Below are 10,672 nucleotides of genomic sequence, written 5' to 3' on the forward strand. Positions count from 1 at the left end.
TTGATCTTCTTCTGATCTTTGCAAGTGAAATAGGGTGCCTTGCTATTGCTCGGTTTTAGTTTCAAAATCAAGAGAAACATGAAGAAGACAATATCAAAGAACACAAAGTACTGAGTTGTTAAGATAATTTTTGCAGCAAAGGTGGACATGACGGTCAAATTAAGATAACGGTTCAAGAACATTTAGTCTGGAAGTGGTATGTGACTTTAGTTCCAAATATATGTTTCCGTTCTTCCAATACATCTTTTTGACTCCAAGAAAACATTGATTGTTTTCTGTATTCATTTTGTTTCGCGATATCTGTCTTCTGGTCGATCAGGGACAACTTGAATTTGCGTCTGTATTGAATAAGATTTCACTCTTTCTTTCGAGAAGCAAACCTGTGCATTATGCACCACTTATCATGGTGATGGCTAAGAAGTTCAATATGAATTACGGTTTATGGATCGTGAGCAAGAATGAAGTGATCCACATCGAACAGATGTCACCACGCCCTATTCCTACATCGGGCCTGAACGGTCCATTGGCAGAGTCTACAGAAAGGAAATGTCTAAGTGAACTAGACCTTTATTCAGTTTGATTTGATACCAATGGTAGTGCTTTTTTGGTGTAGAAATGTGTCAACATCTCTGACGTTGGAGTCAAAATTTAAGTCACATCTACTCTTTGGAGTGTCTTCTCATATCGGAACATGCTGAGATGAAAACATCTAGCTCTGATAGCAAAGGTTTTTACATTAAACTGGGAGTATGTTTAACTAAGCAATTCAGACGGCCAAGATGAATAATTGGCATTTGGTTCTTCAAGCTGAGCTCGCCACACCAACTGCTCCAACGAAGGCCGTGGATAAGATCCCTCTCGATTATTTTGGTCAATTTTAGCCTCAACAACAACCTATTGTTCTGAACAATGCTACACCACAAGCAGAGAGCTAAGTCTGATTTTCATCGTTAATTTTCAAATTCAGTTCTTATTGCACAGTTTCTTACGAATGTGGACAGCAGAAGACCGTTAACATTCCATTTCTAATATTTCCAGAAAATTCTACTCCGCTGATGTCGCCTTGCCTTATTACACCTCAAGGCAGGAACCTGGATCAGTCGAGTTCCTTTCCACACATTGAGTTGCTTTTTCGAATTCATTGACTGCTGATATAATAGATTATTGGCCTTGAGAGTCAGTTGTAAATTAGGTTGAACTTTCTCAGCTTGACTTTCAACTGATCCTAAAAAAAAATTCATCACCTGCAGGTAAATGTATTGCATTGCTTCTTGTTTTGCTAAATTCCACCCCCCAAACCCCACTCCCGAACATCCAAATTTCACGATAGTTCGACAAATGTTTTGAAACTGATTCGTGTTGGAAGTTGGTGGCTTTTTGTGTCTCGACATATAATTTATTCAATTAGACGTCTTGAAATGACTTCGTATTCTTCACAGTTGAAAATTCACTTTCGATTGAATGCAAAGCTCAAGCTCCTCGAAATTCCAAATTCTGCGAAGAAATTAATTAATTTTAAAGGATGCAACGCTGTGAACAGGATTCGAACCTGTGCAGGAAGACCCCATTGGATTTCGAATCCAACGCCTTAACCTCTCGGCCATCACAGCTACAGAACAACTGTCAATTTTCATAGTAAAAGAAGTTAATTCATGAAATACGCAACTTGTTTGAAGAACAAATTGTGAAGACACAAAGATTTCGCCAAATCCTTTACAGAGACCCAGTCGAATGTTACCTTAGCAGATTGACAGGCTTTCACCGCAAACTAGATCCTGACACAGCTGAAGTTGAGGGAATGATTCTTCGTCGAATTTTAGAGTCACCGATGTACACCACATGAAGAGAGGATCATTGTTTCACTGCGTCCGATCGACTTTGACTCAATTGCTCATCATCTGGTGCCAAAGTTGTTTTTTTTTTATTCATCAAAATATGGTATTAGAAATATTGATGCTAAGTCCATAAACACTAGCTACATTCGTAAAAAAAATCGGAATTAGAAAGAATGCAGAACCAATTTACAGGAATGGATCCAGCAACTAATCCGTAAGTTCGGACATCAGGTAATGAACTTGTGAGCACATGAGAGGAAGATTGACCGAAGATTTGGAACTTGAAGTCGTCTTGACGGAATTATTTGCAAGGTTTTTGCGGTTGTTCTAGAGTCATCAAGTCCTTGAACAATACAACACGTAAAGTGGCCCTTCTTTCCAACTTGACCATGGTGGACAGTTATCCTAAATTAATAGGCCCCATTTGCCAACATTTGTCCCACATTCCTCTAAACCTTGTTACTTCAATATCCATCCAGATGCTATTAAATGTTACAGTTGTACCAGTCTCCAACAATTTCTCTGGCAGCTCATTCTGGACACGACTGAAAAAGTTGCCCCTGACGTCACTTTTAAATCCTTACCTACTAATTTTAAAACGATGTTTTCTAAATTTTGACTTCCTCACCAGCAGGAAAACACCTTGACGAGTCAATCTATCCATGTCCCTCATGATTTAATAAATAGCAACGATTTGACTTTATCATACTTGTCAGGAGGGAAATGTGTGGAGATTATTTGTCGAACGTTTGACGTAGAAAGTCTGATGTGCAGATTTTTAGAATTGCATCTTGGAGAAGTTTTTGATAAGTCATTGAAGTCTAGCAGCAGTTGTAGAAGTGTGTTGTGAAAGCTGCAGAAGGTTTTCAGGGCAAGAGAACGAAGCATTATTTCCAATGTATTGTGGCTCAGTTCAACTGCACTTGGACTACAGTATGAGGAATTATAATCCTCAATTTCGGAAAGATACTAATGCCATATGAGGAACACCACGAATGGTGATTAGTCTTGATATCATGGATGAACGTTAGTCCTGTGAATTGAAAGTGGGCAAATCCGGTCTTTTTTTAACAGTTTCAAAACAAGAGAGGTAATCTCATTGAGAGTTGCAAAATATTTGAAGAGATAAACAGGGTGGTGCCATTAAATTTTGTTCCCTCATTGTTGAATCTAGAAGCAGGAGAGGACAATTTTAAAATGAAGCATTGTGATTTATGACCAGGATGAGAACTATTGATTTTTGTCTTAGCCTTGAGAAGTCTCGCTATTCAGCACTACAATGAGCCTTGGGCATTTGGTCTTTGAATGCATCACTATCAGCCTGACCTGCCGACACTTACAGCATCACTATAGACCTGACCCCTCACACTTACCGCCTGAATATCAGCGTGAACCCCACAAATTTACTGCATCAGTCTCCATCTGGTGCCCTCACATTTACTGCACCACTTTCACTTCGAGACCCTCATTTTGACTGCGTCACTATCAGCCTGATTGCCAAACACTTACTTTGTCACTATCAGTCACGCCCTTAAATCTCCTATGTTACTATTATCCTGACTCCTTACACTTACTGTGTCACCATCAGCCTGATTCCATCACACTTATTATGTAAGTACCAGACTGACGCCTCACACTTACTGTGTCACTACATCACTGCTTCCTCAAAATTACTATGTCACTATCACCTTGACCCTCTCACATTTACTGTGCCACAATCACACTGATCACCTCACGCCTACTGCTTCACTATGATCTTCAACACTCACACTTACAGCGTTACTACCAGCCTGACTCACTCACACTTATCACCTGACAATCAGCATTACTCTCTCAAATTTATTTCATCATTATTAGGCTGAGGCACTCACACTGACAGCGTCACTAACAGCCTGACCCCATCATGCTTACTGCGTTGGTATCTCTCTGATCCCCTCAGAATTACTGCATTACAATCACTCTGACCCCCTCATACATAATGCATCACTATCCTTCTGGCACCCTCATACTTCCTGCATCACTCACACCCTGAGACATGCACACCCACTGCATCCCTATCAGCCAAACACCACTCACAAACGGCGTCACTCTCTCTCTAACCTGCTCACACTAAATGCGTCACCATCACCTTGACACTCTCTCACTTATGCATCAATATCAGGCTGACCCCCTCACGCTTACTGCATCACTACCAGCCCGATCCCTTCAAATGTACTGTGTCACTATCAGACTGACCCACTCGTACTTACAGCATCACTATCACCTTGACCCCCCAAACTTAGTGCGTCCAGATCACACTGAACCTTTCACTATTCTTGTGTCACATTCAGTCAGACCCTGCACACTATCATTCTGACCTCATCATGCTTGCTGCATCACTATAACTCTATCCCACTCACACCGTGTGTGTCACTATCACCCTGACAATTCATACTCACTGCACCACTATTATCCTGACTCCATCACAGTTAGTATATCATTATCAGCCTGACCTCTTACACTTACTGTGTCACTCTCATCCTGTCCCCTCACATTTCCTGTGTCACTCTCAATTTGACACCCTCAAAGTGTCTGCGTCACTGTCAACCTGAACACGTCACACTTACTGCATGTGTGTCTACCTGAAACCTCACGCTTATTGCGTCACTATCTTCCTGAGCGGTTCACACTTACTGTGTCACTAGCATATCAAGACTCTCACCTTTACTGTGTCACTTTCGGCCTGACACCTCACACCTACTGCATCACTATAAGTCTGACCCACTCACACGTTTTCCGTCACTACTACCCTGACCCCCTCACAATTGCTGTGTCTCTATTAGCCTGAGCCCCTCACTATCACGCTCATCAAGCTCACAATTACAGCATCACTATCAACCTGACCCCCTCACACTTTCTCTGTCATTATCATCTTGACCCTCTCACACGTAATGTGTCGCTGTCACATTGAGACACTCACATTTTGTGTGTCATTATCAACCTGGCCCCTCACATTTGCATGCCTCAATTTCAGCATGAACCCCTCACACTTACTGCATCACTGTCCATCTGCCATCCTCACACTTACTGCACCAGTTTCACCTTGACATCCTCATTTTTACTGCATCACTATCAGCCTGACAGCCACACACATGTTGCGTCACTATCAGTGATGCCCTCGCACTTCCTATGTTAGTATCACCCTCACTCCTAAAACGTACTGCATCACTATCAGCCTGACTCCATCACACTTTTTGTGTCAGTATCAGACTGACGCCTCACGCTTACCATGTTAGTAAAACTCTGCCCCATCACACAGACTGCGTCACTGTCAGCCTGACCCCTCAGACGTACTGCGTCAATATTACCCTGACCCACTCATACTTTTTGTATCAGTTTCAGTCTGACGCCTCGCACTTACTGTGTAACTGAAACTCTGCCCCCTCATACTGACTGTGTCACTCTCAGCCCGACCCCTTCATATTTACTGCGTCAACATCAGTCTGACCACTCAGACTTACTGCGTCACTCTCACTCTGATCCTCTCTCATTTACTGCATCAATCTCACCCTGACCTCCTCACATTTACTGCGTCACTATCACCCTGACCCACTCACACAGTCTTTGCCATTTTCACCTTGTCGGCCTTATTTTTATTGCGTCCCCATCAGCCTAACCGCCACACACTTATTGCGTCACTTTCAGTCACGCCCTCACACTTCCCATGTTACTATCACCCTGAATCCTTCCACTTATTGTGTCACTATCAGGCTGACCCCTCACACTTACTGTGTCACTATCAGCCTGACTCCATCACATTTATTGTGTCAGTATCAGACTGATGCCTCACACTTATCTTGTCACTAAAACACTGCCTCGTCACATTGACTGTGTCACTATCAGCCTGAATTTACACCCTGACACCCCACACTTGCTGTGACACTATCACACTGAGGGCCGTACACTTAGTGTCACTGTCGTTCTGACCCCTTACACTACTGCATCACTATCACACTGGTATCTCACACCCACTGTGTCACTATCATTCTGAGCCGCTTACACCTATTGTGGTACTATCACTTTGACCCTAACACACTAACTGCATCAATATCAGCCTGACCATTTCACACTTACTGCGCCACTACCAGGCTGACTCCCACACATATACTGCTTCACTATCAGGCTTACCCACTCATGCTTACTGCGTCACTATCTCCCTGACTCCCCACTCTTACTGCATCAAGATCATTGTGCCCCCATACACTTACAGCGTAACTATCATCCTGACAACGTCACACTTACTGCGTCAAGATCAGCCTGATCCCCTCAAACTTAATGCATCACTATCAGCTTCAACACTCACACTTACTGCGTCAATTCTAGCACTACCCCTGCACACTTACTACATCCCTAATCGCCTTACCCCCTCGCATTTACTTCATCACTATCAGCTTCAACACTCACATTTACTGCGTCACTTCTAGCACTACCCTTGCACACTTTCTACATCGCTAACCGCCTTCACCCTCGCATTTACTTCATCAGTATCAACCTGAGACACTCACACTTACAGCTTTACTACAACCTGGCCCTGTGAGTGTATCTACATCACTGTCACCCTGACCCCTTGCCCATACTGCATCACTGTAAGCCTGGCCCCTCAAATGTTCTGCGTCACTATCACACTGACATTTCACACTCACTGCGTCACTATCACCCTGGCCCCTCACAATTACTGCATCACTACAACCTGACCCCCTGAAAGCATCTGCGTCACTGTCATCCTGACCCCATCACATTTGCCATGTCACCATCACAATGACACATGCACACATTCTGATTCACTGTTATCCTGACACCTCACACTCACTGGATCACTCCCATCCTCCCCCTCATACTGACCTGTAACTATCATCCAGAGCTGCTCACACTTATTGCATTCCTATCACTCTGCTCCCAACACACTTACTGTGTCACTATCAGCCTGACACTCGCACACTTCCCGCTTCAATATCAGCCTGACCCCTCACAATTTCACCGTGTCTATCAGTCTGACTCCTCACATTTCCTGCATCACTATCACCTTGTCACTTAACACTTACTGGCCAGTATTAGCCTGACGTCCTCAACATACTGCATCAATATCAGCCTGAACACTCACACTTACTCTGTCACCATCACGCTGACCCCCTCACACTCACTGCGTCACTATCACCCTGTCCCCTCTCACTTCCTGCATTAGGATCACTATGACTCTCCGACACTTACTGCATCACTATCAGCCTTACCACTCACACATACTGTGACACTATCAGCCTGACCCCACCACACTTGATGTGTCTCTATCAGCCTGACCCCCTCACACTTACTGCTTCACTATCAGACTGACCCCTCACACTTACCACATCACTAACAGTCTGACACCACACACTTACTGCGTCACTATTCCCCTAACACCTCACTTTCATTGGCCACTATCAGCCTGACGCTCTCAACTTACTGTGTAACTACCAGCCTGAATGCACACACTTACTCCCTCACTATCACCCTGACTGTCTCACACTCACTGCGTCAGTCTCTGCCTGACCCCATCACACTTACCACGTCACTATCACCCTGTCCTCTCCCACTTTATGCGTCAGGATCAGCCTGACACAGTAACACTCACTGCATCACTATCAGCCTGATCTCCTTCCAATTACCGCGTCACTATCTGCCCGACCACTCACTCTTAATGCGTCACTGTCACACTGACCCCTCACACGAAGTGCTTCACTATCACCCTGAACACATCACACATACTGCGACACTATTGGTCTGATCCCTCAGACTTACTGCATCACTATCACTCTGACCCCACTCACTGCGTAACTGTCGACCTGATCCACTCACACAGTCTGCGTCACTACCACGCTGACACCTCACCCTCATTGTATCACTATCATCCTCACTCCATCACACTTATTGAGTCACTGTCAGCCTGGTCCCCCGAAATGGAAGATTATCATTTTTTTTGTGAAATCTGTCAAAGCATGGTTGAAACAAAGAAGTATGGACCTAACTTTGCAAAAAGACAGAAAAAATGTAAAGTTCAACCTAATTTTCAGCTGACTCTCAAGGCCAATAATCTATTATATCAGCAGTCAATGAATTAGAAAAAGCAACTCCATGTGTGGAAAGGAAATCGACTGATCCAGGTTCCTGGCTTGAGGTGTGATAAGGCAAGGCGATATATCGTATAAAGGGAATATGTGAAAACCGTCAAGCGTCCATTTTATGAGGCGTCTTGCAAATGTGTCGGGTCCATTCTGCAAATTTCAAAAATAAACTTTTTCTTTGCTCTTGGTAGCATTTGCGTCGAGTCGATTGAAATTCCACGTCAGTAAACTTGGGGGCTCGCCTGGGACCCTGCGACTGAGTAAGATTTTGAAGATTCCCAGGAGGTGTACGCACCACTGCCTTGAAGGTCTTTCACTTCATCTCGAGCGCTGAATTGGCCTCTTTGAGTGAGAGGACTAGGGATAGGTGGATCGCTCCAGAGTGGCGTTCCGAATCGGATAGGGTCAGGGTAAGAGTTGTGGCTGAAGTAGTCCGACATAGAGACTCGTTCGAAGAGAATAGACGAACCAGGAAGACGGAACAGTGAACTCTCGTACGGTATTCGAGTAAAACTAAAGGGAAAGAATTGCCGTCTCTAGAGAGTTTAAGAGACAGCAAGATTAATGGTCGTTTGAGACTTGGAGCCACCATGGGCAGCGTTGGAGTCGCCAAAGCTGTACCGGTTACGTGGGCTCTTGGTTTGTGAAAACCAAGGCAATGAGGCGGTCACGCCCAATGAGAGGGGACCTCCGGAGGTAAATGCAAGTTATATTGGCAAAGAGAAGATTATGGTATCGTGAGAGACAGAGATAGACAGATAGACAGACAGAGAGACAGACAGACAGAGTTGAACACTTTTCCAATATCGATGAAAATCGGCTCCAGCAAGAGCAAACAAAAAGAGGGTCCACAGACAACTCGGAATGGTCAAGAAAAAGTACAATATATGCTGAATAATTATGGCCCAGCTTCTGGAAAGCAGTTAAAGATGTAAATCAAGGAATGTGTTTTTGTGGAGGAAGGAAGTTTTAGTAATATTCACTTGCAAATGCTGAGGTCACCGTTGGAGGAGAGAGAGAAGGAGAAACGGAAGTGTAAAATAGAACCTGTGAATTGGAGTGCTTATCACATGTTGAAGGCTGAGCCTGATTTCAGGGAAAGAAAATCTCGAAATAAAGATAGATTAAGTACACGTACAAACACCAGCACACATGCACACACACACACACACACACGGGAAACAACCTAATGAAGCTGGACAGTGTCTTAAGACTGGGTCAGATCCTGACCTTGATGGTTGCCCCCGAAGAGCTACAGCCCCCCTACGAGATCCACTTCACGAAGATTCCAAGTCAACGGTCGCTGCCTCAGGGTCTGCTTATTCACCAATAGCATATCGTACCCACAATCAATTGAAGCAAGAATCCCGAATGAAGTCGAGACAATGTCCCAGTACCTTTAGCACCTCACGATAGTCGATAACGTCTATTGTGGACTGATACCACCCAAGGACATAACGACGGCAGAGATCACACCATATGAGGCACACCTGAGGAGTAGCTTCATCAATGGAATGAAGTATGAAAGAACAAAATAGGTAATAATATACGTGTATTACCTGGGACACGGGAAAGTTGAATTAGATCGAACAATATGTGATACATGCTGAAAAACTACTGGCTCAAGAGAACCATAACCGGAAATTAAAGATGGAACAGCAATCACATGAACCTCAGCTTATTATGATGCAAATAGTCGTTTAGCCATTGGAGGGAGGGGCTGCGGGAAAAGAGAGAGGCACAGGTGGAGTTCGCAAAAGAGGAAGGGATCGTGAAAGTGCGCTGGCCGAGATAAATCTGGCTGGTGCTTTTTTTGCGGAGCAATGGACCACTGATCAAGACAGTGCCCGCACAGACAGCCTCAATCGGTCCTGGAGGCTGGACAGCATGGTGACTGTCAGGGGACGACTGAGGTTGAGGTGGGCAGGTCACAAGGTACAGGTAAACCTCTTTCCTTTATACTTGGCAACGAAGAATCCCTAATGCTAATCACTTCTACTAACCTAACGGGTACTGAGATGTATCACAACTCTATATTGAACATTGAGATTGCGAAGTGTGGACAATATGTTCAATATAACAATGATGCGTATATGTCGATGCCTACCTCTATGTTATATGTGGAAGGTACACCAGTTACCTTTTTGGTAGATACATGGCCAGCATATTGACTCCTCAAACCAAGACAGTTCAGAGAGTTGACACCACTAAAGATGAGTAGAATGTTCCTGAACTCAATGGAGGCATCAGGCGTCGTGATATGAGAGAGTTTTACCGTACCCATATTGTGTGAAACAAGTAATGTGTATCCATTCTAATTCTCAATTTTGTTAGCGGAATTCTGTCCTTTACATTTGATGGATCGGGATCTCATAGTGAGACTGGGGTTGTATTTGCTCAGTACTCCGATGGGCTTGCAGATAATTCAAAGGGAGAATTCACAAGTGTAAACTGTAAAATACAACCCACGACCCCTGGTGTATGTCTATGAGTGGCGATTAAGCCAGAGAGCAATGAGTTCAGTGAGCAATTCACTCGCCCTGGAAGCAAGTAACCATGTTAATCCTATTAACACCGATTTGTTTTTGGGGGAATATGCTGCACTGCACAGCACACATACACCACGATAGCCCTGAGGAACCATAAGAGAAGTATTGGTTCAGGAGATTGGTTAAACCAAGTCAGTTGTTATTGTGCGAA

General features: G+C 44.1%; 1 non-coding gene across 1 annotated transcript; it reads right to left on the minus strand.

Annotated features, from left to right (window-relative positions):
- Positions 1–1,528: 1,528 nt before the first annotated feature.
- On the minus strand, positions 1,529–1,610 carry trnas-cga (transfer RNA serine (anticodon CGA)). Its single transcript has one exon. It is a non-coding gene; the product is annotated as a tRNA-Ser (tRNA).
- Between the last annotated feature and the right edge of the window lie 9,062 nt (positions 1,611–10,672).

This window comes from Chiloscyllium punctatum, chromosome 16 (genome assembly GCF_047496795.1).
Source record: "Chiloscyllium punctatum isolate Juve2018m chromosome 16, sChiPun1.3, whole genome shotgun sequence".
Taxonomy (NCBI): domain Eukaryota; kingdom Metazoa; phylum Chordata; class Chondrichthyes; order Orectolobiformes; family Hemiscylliidae; genus Chiloscyllium; species Chiloscyllium punctatum.